General features: G+C 37.7%; 1 protein-coding gene and 1 pseudogene across 7 annotated transcripts in view; one reads left to right on the plus strand and one right to left on the minus strand.

The window, feature by feature from the left end:
• The window catches only part of RABGAP1 (RAB GTPase activating protein 1), a 178,597-nt gene that overhangs the window by 93,830 nt on the left and 73,877 nt on the right, over positions 1–10,890 (plus strand). The window lies entirely within an intron of this gene.
• LOC101032274 (small ribosomal subunit protein eS25 pseudogene) lies at positions 6,933–7,334 on the minus strand (annotated as a pseudogene).

Below are 10,890 nucleotides of genomic sequence, written 5' to 3' on the forward strand. Positions count from 1 at the left end.
TTCAGTGACTAGAGCAGGAAAAAGTGATTTGATTTAGATCAAGAGTGAAGATCATAAAAGTTAACTTGGCAAACAACTGATTAATGTGTTTGTCATCATTTTGCATTAATTGTCAAGCCTGTCTTGTAGGAATTTTTCCATTTGCTTGTTTAACCCAGGAACAAATGACCTTTCAGTAACATAAAATACATAGTATGCTTTTAAAGGTGTTTCTTATTTCAATAAGCAATGTGGTTAGCTTGGAGACACTCTTTTTTCTCCCTGTTTCGCTTTTTAAAGTGAAAACTTTTTAGTTTTTAAAATTTTAGTAGGGATCCAAAAGGGATATAATATAACAATAGTAATAGCTACCTTTTTGAGCACTAATTATGTGTCAGATACTATGGCAATGCACTAGGATGTGACAGTTCAAAGTTCCACCAGCAATTTAGTTGCATGTAGTTGTACCAGCAAAGTACCTGCTGTCCTGTATCCCAACCAGTATTAGTTATTATTATATTTAATTTTTACTATCAGTGGATGTAAGGATGTAAGTGATGCCAGCATTTTTTTTTTTTTTTTTTTTTTTTTTTTTTTTTTTTTTTTTTTTTTTTTTTTTTTTTTTTTTTTTTTGGAGATGGAGTCTTGCTCTGTCATCCAGGCTGGAGTGCAGTGGCACAATGTCGGCTCGCTGCAACCTCAGCCTCCTGGGTTCAAGTGATTCTCCTGGTTCAGCCTCCTGAGTAGCTGGGATTACAAGCGCATGCCACCACGCCTGGCTAATTTTTGTATTTAGTAGAGACAAAGTTTCACCATGTTGGTCAGGCTGGTCTCTAACTCCTGACTTCATGATCCACCCACCTAAGCCTCCCAAAGTGTTGGGATTACAGGCGTGAGCTACTGTGCCCTGCCTAGCATATCTTTAGTTTGCAGTTCTCTGGCTACCAGTAAATTTGAATTATTTCCTCTTCTATAAATTACCTCTTTATGTTCTTTGTACATTTATCTATGAAATCTTTTTAAGATAACAGTTTCTAAACACTCTCCATATATATCTACTAATTCTTTGCATATGCATTATAAATATGTTTTTTAATGATTTTATTTATGGTTTTATGCCATACAAGACATCTTTAATTTGTATGTAGAAAATTGTGTCTTGGTTAAGCCCTCTTCTGTCTCTAGATGTTGTAAATGTGGTTTTCTAACATTTTCTTGCAAGATTTTTATTCTATGTGTTAATTTTTATGTCCTTAATCCATCTGGAATTTATTTTTGTACATGGCATAAGATAGCAATCTGATTTTGCTTTCTTCCCAGATGGATAACCAGTTGTGCTACTCCTATTTTCCTACTCAGTAAAACTACCATCTTTGTCATATTTTAAATTCTCATATATGCTGGGATTGATTTCTAGATTGTTCTTTGTATTATCTGTTTGCATATTCCTGTCCCCATACTGTTTTGATTAAAGAGACTTTGCGTTATTTCTGACATCTGGGAAAGCAAGTCTTTTTGTTTCCTATTTCATACCTTCTTTGACTATTCTGCAAATTTAATCTGCCATGAAAACCTTTAAATCTTTTATCCAATCTCACTACCACCACCACCACCCTCTAAGGTTATGTGGAGATTCTTACTTGAATTGCATTTAATTTACATACCAGTTGTGGGTATAAGTTCAACACATGAGAATACAGTATGTCTTTTTATTTGTTCAGGTATTTTTTTTTTTTTTTTCATCTTCAAGTATTCTGAATTGCCTTCATATGGATCTTTTTTTTTTTTTGAAACGGAGTTTCGCTCTTGTTACCCAGGCTGGAGTGCAGTGGCGCGATCTCGGCTCACTGCAACCTCTGCCTCCTGGGTTTAGGCAGTTTTCCTGCCTCGGCCTCCTGAATAGCTGGGATTACAGGCACGTGCAACCATGCCCAGCTAATTTTTTATATTTTTAGTAGAGACGGGGTTTCACCATGTTGACCAGGATGGTCTCGATCTCTTGACTTCGTGATCCACCCGCCTCGGCCTCCCAAAGTGCTGGGATTACAGGCATGAACCACCACGCCTGGCCTCAAATGGATCTTGTACCTTTGTTGTGAAATTCCTAGGAATTAACTTATAGAGTGTTTGCACTACAGCAAATGGAATTGTTTTTTTCACTTTACATTTGTAGGTGCTAATTGCTGCAATAGAGAAAAGAGAGTGATTTTTAAATTTTTTCTATTTGCCTTTTAATATTTTGATTAATTTTCCTAACTTCATATTGTCATCTTTTCAGATTTTCAGATATGTAATAATATCAGCAGTAAAAACAGTTTCATCTATTTTATAATGTTTATGCAGGCTACTAAATTTTCTTTGTTTTTTTTGAAGCAGTAAGACAGTGTTAAATGATGAAGGTGATAACTAGCATCCCCCTCTAATTCCTGATTTTAATTCAAATAGTTTTAGTTTTCTGTCTTTTGGAAACATGTTCTTTTTTTGTTGTTTTTGTGAACAGTCTGTGTTTGGCTGGGTGCAGTGGCTTACGCCAGTAATCCCAGCACTTTTGGAGGCCAAGGCCGGTGGATGACCTGAGGTCAGGAGTTTGTGACCAGCCTGGGCAACATGACAAAACCCCATCTCTACTAAAAATACAAGTATTAGCCTAGTGTGGTGGTGGGCACCTATAATCCCAGCTCCTTGGGAGGCTGAGGCAGGAGAATTGCTTGAACCTGGGAGGCAGAGGTTGCAGTGAGCCAAGACAGTACCATTGCATTCCAGCTTGGGCAACAGAGTAAGACTCTGTCTCAATAAATAAATAAATAGGCTAGGCACACTGGCTCATGCCTGTAATCCCAACACGTTGGGAGGCCGAGGTGGGTGGTTCATGAGGTCAGGAGATTGAGACCATTCTGGCTAACACGGTGAAACCCCATCTCTACTAAAAATACAAAAAAATTAGCTGGGTGTGGTGACACATCCCTGTAGTTCCAGCTACTTGGGAGGCTGAGGCAGGAGAATCACTTGAACCCAGGAGGTGGAGGTTGCAGTGAGCTGAGATCATGCCATTGCACTCCAGCCTGGGTGACAAAGTGAGACACTATCTCTAAATAGATAGATAGATAGACAGACAGACAGACAGACAGCACTCCAGCCTGGGTGACAAAGTGAGACACCATCTCTAGTTAGATAGATGGATGGATGGATGGATAGATGGTGTTTCGTTTAAGTGGTTTCCTTCTATCTCTGGGTTGGATTTTTTATTAGGAATGTGTACTGAATTTTATCAATAGGATTTTCAGTACTATTACTCATTTTCTTTAATTTATTGGAGTAAATATATACTCTATCAACATATGATAGACTTCTTATATTTAACTACTACTCTTGGCTTCATGGAATAAATTTTTTTAGACCAAGGATCCCTCTAGTCTTTGTTTTCTGATGTTTGATCAAGGGCTCCTCAGCCCTCTAGGTAGAACTTGTTGGACTCAGAGAGAAGAAAGCTTAGTAAGTCATCCACAGGGACTCTTATGACTTCTCTTACCTCCAGTTGCCTGTAATTCTTACAGCTATTTGGATCTTGTGAATCAAATAATTTGGAGTTGAAAAGGAGAAAAGAAGGCACGTTCTTGCTTCCAGAATCCTCTTCTGTCCCTTCTTTCTGAAGGTTATTTTTTACCTTTTGTGTTGGTGAATTTGCTCCTTTTAATTCAGTGCTTAGTAGCAAAAATTTACAGCAAATGGTTCCTTCAGTACATTATTTTAATAATGAGAGAATAATGAAATAGCAACCTATTCTGATGTTTTTCTTTCATTGAATTGGCCTTGCTTATCTTTTCTTAAACTTCTTTGCATCATTTTCTAAAGTGATTTTCAACTTCAGTGATGAGAATCTTTTGCCACAAATTGCAAACTTTTATCCAGAAGCAAGCTAATAGCAAGCTCATGTAACTAGTATTTACATTTGTAATTGTACAGAATTCATGGAGGCCCAGCCACATTTTGTTAGTCTGGAAAAAGTAACTTATTCAATTACTTTATAATGTTAGTGTTATTAGTAAGAAGGTTTTTGTTTTTTTTTTTCCCCCTGAGACGGAGTCTCACACTGTTACCCAGGCAGTGGCGCTCACTGCAACCTCCGCTTTCTGGGTTCATGTGATTCTCTTGCCTCAGCCTCCCAAATAGCTGAGACTACAGGCATGTGCCACCACACCTGGCTAATTTTTTTTATTTTTAGTAGAAATGAGGTTTCACTATGTTGGCCAGGCTCGTCTTAAACTCCTGACCTCGTGATCTGCCTTCCTCGGCCTCCCAAAGCTGAGATTACAGGCATGAACCACCATGCCCGGTCTGTTTTGATTTTTAATTAACAATTTCTCTATGGTAGGTTTGTAATAGGTAAGAATTGAATAGTATTTAATCATAAGAATCTGCCTGTGGATACCAAACAATAAAAGGAGATCAATTTAGCAATAAGAATGTTGGCCATGGAGGACGAAGCTTGGGTACTAATTTCAGTTCTGCCACTTCATTTCTATTCTCTGAACTGAGGTAGCTGGGGTAATTTGTTGATCTTTCCTTAAGTTTTGACATTCTGGAAAATCAGACAGTGTGTTTGAGTCCTGCCCTCCAAAATAGGCCATAATTTCATTTTTTCACAGCTGAGCACTCTTGCTGTCTTGTTCTAAATGAAAATAATGGTTAGTGGATGTTAGAACTGTATTGTCTGCTGTGGTACAGCAATTGCTGCAGTAGGTTTCTTTAAATTATTATTTGTGAACATAATTTTAGGCCCTATATCTTATCTCTGTTAAGTTATTTTCCTTCGTATGAGTTTAAAATAAGTTATACTTCTCTAGGGAGTTCTAAACGTTTCCTGAATTATAAGACTGGGAGTAAGACTGGGAGCGTATTTTGTTTGTCCGTGTTAAAATTGCTATTTTTTTTTTTTTTTTTTGAGTTGGAGTTTCACTCTTGTTACCCAGGCTAGAGTGCAATGGCACGATCTTGGCTCACTGCAACCTCCGCCTCCCGAGTTCAAGTAATTCTCCTGCCTCAGTCTCCCAAGTAGCTGGACTAAAGGCATGCACCACCACACTCAGCTAATTTTTGTAGTTTTAGTAAAGACGGGGTTTCACCGTGTTGGCCAGGATGGTCTTGATCTCTTGCCCTCATGATCCATCCGCCTCGGCCTCCCAAAGTGCTGGGATTACAGGCATGAGCCACCGCACCCAGCCCTATTTGACAGTTTTTTACCCACAAATAGGTAATTTCATATGCCTCAACTTAATAATTACAGGTGAGCTAAATAGTTACCATACTGAGGTTTTACTTGAAAGGTCTTTCTACTGGGCGTGGTGGCTCACGCCTCTAATCCCAGCACTTTGGGAGGCCGAGGTGGGCAGATCACGAAGTCAAGAGATCGAGACCATCTTGGCCAACGTTGTGTAACTCTGATTCTACTTAATCAGAAAAAATTAGCTGGGCGTGGTGGTTGGCACCTATAGTCCCAGCTACTTGGGAGGCTGAGGCAGGAGGATAGAGGTTGCATGAGCCGAGATCTTGCCACTGCACTCCAGCCTGGCACAGAGAAGACTCCGTCTCAATAAAATAAAATAAAAAATAATCCAGGCATGGTGGTGTGTGTAATCCCAGCTACTCAGGAGGCTGAGACAGGAGAATCGCTTGATCCTGGGAGGCTGAGGTTGTGGTGAGCCAAGATCATGCCATTGCACTCCAGCCTGGGTAAGAAGAGTGAGACTCCATCTCAAAAAAAAAAAAAAAAAAGGAAAGAAAGATCTTTTAACCTAAAAGCAGAGAATTGTCTTTTGTTTTATGGGGCATTCATTGTTTATTCAATAAAAAGTACCTTTTGAATGCCTGCCCTGTGCCAGCCCTCTGCTAGGCCTCATGGACATGCCCATGAATAAAATAAACTTGTTCACTGGTTTCAGGAAGTCTGCACTCTAATAGAGGAAATAGGCAGTTAACTATAAACAATTCTAAAGTTACATGGGAGTTGTAGAAGAAAGAATACATACTGCCATTCTGCATATGACATGAAGGACTTCTCATCTAAGTGTTCTAAAAGGTCTCTTGTTCAGAAATTATTCAGGTGTTGGATAGTTATGGTGGGATAGAGTTGTACACAGTACATGTGGTCTTAAAAGTCGGAGGAACAGCATGTGCTCAAGGGTGAGAAAAAGCTTGGCAGATTCATAGAGTGTGAATGGCGATAAGACCAGAGAGGTCGTAGGTAGGGAACAGATCTTTGAAAGCTTCAGAAGGCATATTTAAACTTTTGGGCAGTAGAAGCCAATGAAGCATTTTAATCAGGCAGGTTATATATTCAGGTATATAAGGCAGTATGCAAAGTGGTTTTGAGTGTCTATCTAAAGACAGATTGTCTTAATTCAAATCCTAGTTCTACTGTATTATAGCCATTGAAATTGGGCAACTTAACATTCATAGGTTTTAGTTACCTTATCTATAAAGTGGAATAAATGGAATAATAATAGTGTTTTATTGGTAGAGTTGTTCAAATTAACTTAGATAATGTTTGAAATAGTAAAATTCATAGTCCGTACTAAGTGTAAATAACTTATTTTTTCTTATTTGTATTATCATTAGGCTTAGAAAGATCACTATCTTACTTGGGTTAGAGTGGAGTAAGAATAATTGCAGAGAGATCTGTTAATAATTCAGGCAAGAGATAATTTTGACCTGGTTTTGGGTAGTGGCAGAGGGATGGGGGGAAAAGATGCTGTTTAAGAGGATTTCAGAGGTAGCATTCTTGGCACTCACTTGGTGACTGAATGTGGGAGATGAGGGAGAGGGAGGAATAAAAGAGTCAAAGTATCTCAAATCATTTTTGGAATGACAGTTATATAAATCCATATCAGTTGCACTAAGATGATATGTTAATCAGTGTTTGAAGCTTATTTTTCCCATTTAATAAAGTTTTTTTCCAAATGTACAGTTGCTCTGACTTGTTCATGCATCTTCACCAGCAGCTGGAGCATCTCCACCCTTGGTATTTCTGGTATAGATTACTTGAGCTCTGTGCTTTGAGATCAGTTTGGTAAGACCTTTACTAAGGAGCTCCTGAGGGGCTGCCCTGGCCAGGGAGTCTCGAATCTTCAGTCTCTCAGACACCACAGCTGATGTTATAAGTTAATAGTTGGGAACTTCCTTACAGAGTTTGTCATAGGTAGTTTTGTCAAACGAGCTAAGTTATTGAGCTTGTCTCGAACTTTGCCTTTGGACCACTTCTTCTTTTTGGCCTTGTCCCCTGATTTGTTCACTAGGTCTTTGTTTTTCCTGGCTGACTTTCCAGTCTCTTTCTTCTTCTTGTAGTCCTTGGGTGGCATTGTGAAGCTCTTAGAGCAGTGGTGAACACTGCAGCCTCGCTAAGATGTCAGTAAAGCTAATTTTTACCAAATAATAAGTGATAGATAATGTCCACAGGTGAAACTTAAGAATTTGAAGGCTGGGCGCGGTGGCTCAAGCCTGTAATCCCAGCCCTTTGGGAGGCCGAGGTGAGTGGATCACGCAGTCGAGAGATCGAGACCATCCTGGTCAACATGGTGAAACCCCGTCTCTACTAAAAATATAAAAAAACTAGCTGCGCGTGGTGGCGCATGCCTGTAATCCCAGCTACTTAGGAGGCTGAGGCAGGAGAATTGCCTGAGCCCAGGAGGCGGAGGTTGCGGTGAGCCGAGATGGCGCCATTGCACTCCAGCCTGGGTAACAAGAGTGAAACTCCGTCTCAAAAAAAAAAAAAAAAAAAAAAGAATTTGAAGAACTGAGATAATTTCTCATCTACAAGTAGTTAAATCTCTGAATAGGTTGGGAGAAAAAGAAATATAATTTGAACAAGTCTTTTCCCTTTTTTGTTACATTTCATTTCTTCTTCTGCATTTCTTTTTAATTCTGTCGTTTTATATTAATTATTTTGCTTTTAAAGTGATTTTAATTTTATTAAATTGAACCATATAGAAGTTGCAGTGTTTGCAGGTCAGAAAATATTTAACTAGCAGTGAAATGGTTAAGTATCGGTAAGTTCGTAATTATATTCTTGTTCTGTAAGAGGTTTTAGCTGGCGTTATGGAGTCCACTTTGAGTTAGATTGAGTACCAAAGACTGTCTGAAGGAATGTTGCTCTGATGGCATAAAAACAAGTGGAACAGAGCCCCATGAATTAGACAACTTCAACCCAGCATCATTCTTTCTTGCTAAGTTAATATGGCTATGAATACATAGAAACTGGAAAATTCAGACAATATAGAAAGCTATAGAGGAGAAAGATTTTTTTAATGACAGTTATCCCACCATGCAATGATAGTGTTGATTTTTAATGTAGCTCCTTTTAGTCATATATATATACAGAAAGTTACTCTGCCTTCATAATAAATAGAGAATAGATCATGAGACTGCATTATTTTATTTTTTATTGTATTTTTAATCAGCTTATAATGTACATATTTATGAGGCATATGATGTTTTGATACATATAGCATATAGTGATTAGATCATGGTAATTGTATACATACCCACCATCTCTAACATTTATCATTTCTCTATGCTGGGAACATTCAGTAACCTCCTTCTAGCTATTTGAAACTGTATGATATTAACTGTAGTCTTCCTACAGTAGTATAGAACACTAGAATTAAACTGTGTTATTTTAAAAAGGAAATGTACATACAGATTTTTGTTAAGGATACAGATTTATAGAGCCTCCTCAAGTCATTAATAATTTGTCTCTTTTGAAGAAAATGTTTTTCCTTAATCCAAAACAAAACATTTAATTCTTCATTGATTCAGTTAAATGTGGCTATTAGGCTTTTTTTTTTTTTTTAACGTTTCTTAAATGAATGTTTTGAACTCTAGCTCCTAGAGTGATTTCACTAAAATAGAAATAAAGTTGAAAACTGTGCTAATGACAGTAATGTAACAGCTTGTAGTTTTATACAATTTTATAAACTTTTAATTCTTTCAAATTTCAGCCATTATATTGTCTGTTTTTATCAGCATAACTATCTTGTTTTATACATGAGAAGCCACAGAGCGAATAAGTTACATGCCCAAATTCACAAGTGGTAGTAGAAAGGCCTAGACTTTTACTTTGGTTAATTATTTTTCTGTTTATTGAAATACAGTAGTAACTCTCAAAAATCACTGCTTTATTCAGTATTTATTAAGTGTTCAGTGAATACGATGTAAAAATAGAGTCTATGGCAAGTGTATAGAATAAGGAGTATTGGCTGGAGGGCAAGGTATTTGGGGGAAAGTAAAATAATTGAGATCAGGGTAGAAGGGCAGTAAGGGAGTCTTAGACTCTTCTTTGACAATGGAGTACAATAATAATGTGTGCATATTGGATATTTAACTAGGCAGAAATGAAAAAATTTAGAAAAACGAACAAAACCGTAAGGAGGAAACACATTTGAGAACTGTTGTGGAAATATATTTTCAGGACTTGGTGGACTAAGAACAGTGCTTTGAGGGAGAGAGTAGATAATTCCTAAGTTTCATACTGGAATGCCTGGAAAAATGTTGGAAAATTACAGAGGCTTATTTGGTAGGAAAGGGGTTATTTATTTTGGACATGCTGTGGTTGAAATCTCTACAGGACATCCAGGTGGAAGATGTGTGACTAGCAGGCAAATTGTAGATGGAAAAGGGAGCTGAGGAGTGAAAGGGCTGGAGACCTAGGCAGAGAAATTATTTGTGTTGAGGGAAATAATTGATGCAGTATCATCATTCCTTCTTTCTAGGTACCTTCAGTGCTTTGCATATGCATAGCCTCAGTGTATTTGAGTAATGTGTGACAGAACTGTATTCAGATAGCTGTTGTATGACTTAAAACTGTACAGCCTCTCAGTAGGAGTGGGCACTTCAGGATTCAAAGGAGCCCAGCCTTAAGCATGTCAACACAATTGGCAGGAAACCACTGGTTCTTCAGGCAGGCTAATTTAGTTGTAGGAGCAGAAAGTAAGTAAAGTTACATACCTTCTCTCTGCTAGGTGTTGGTAAGCCTTTTGTATATACTTTATGTCTAAACAACCCTGTGAAGTAAGGAGTGTTGTTCCCGTTTTACAATAATGAAACAGAGGCTTAAGAGAGGATAAGTAATATTAGAGCAAGAATTTGAACCTTCAGTGTTCTTTCAATGCTATTGGTCTTTTTACTGTGCCACACTTTGCTCTGTTTCGCAATAAGACCTGTCAAATATTATGATCAGGCTTATGCTTAAGGAGGTTTTTTATTTTGGCATTATGGCTGCATCTGGGACTGGCCAGACAGCTGCTGCTGCTTCGGATTTAAAATGTAATTCATTGCATTCTGATTATGGGTGCCCATTTATCTGTAATAAGAAAACGTGTATAAAATGAATAAAAATGAAAGTTGGATCACATGTTTTTGCTCAGGTGCATACATTTTGGAATGCTTTCAAACACCAACATTTGTTTATTGCCTTTTACTCTGCTGGATATGTGGAACTTTATTTAGAAGGATTAATTGAAAGTTCAGAGATCCCTGGAGGAAAAGATACTAAAATTACACATTTTCATAACACACTGTTAGCTGAAAATTGTCAACATTTATGACATTACCAGGAAAACCACAATCTAATCCCAGTTTGCATTGTTTTAAGTAGGCAGAAACAAGATTGTATATTCTAAGATACAAAGGCCTATTTGTGCCATGAAACTTCCTGTAATATACATGCCTTAGTAGAAGAAGGTACATTCACTTTTCTGTCTTTTGTTTATATTCTTGTATACTGCTCAGCAAATTTGAAGCAAGAAACAGCATCTCAAAACTATAGGGTAGTGTCAAATGCAGGAACAATGTAATTTCTCTGTGCTATTTGTGTAGTATTCAGAATAGGAGATACTTTATTTTTCTCTTGTAAAGTGA

Source organism: Saimiri boliviensis, chromosome 2 (assembly GCF_048565385.1).
Source record: "Saimiri boliviensis isolate mSaiBol1 chromosome 2, mSaiBol1.pri, whole genome shotgun sequence".
Taxonomy (NCBI): Eukaryota; Metazoa; Chordata; class Mammalia; order Primates; family Cebidae; genus Saimiri; species Saimiri boliviensis.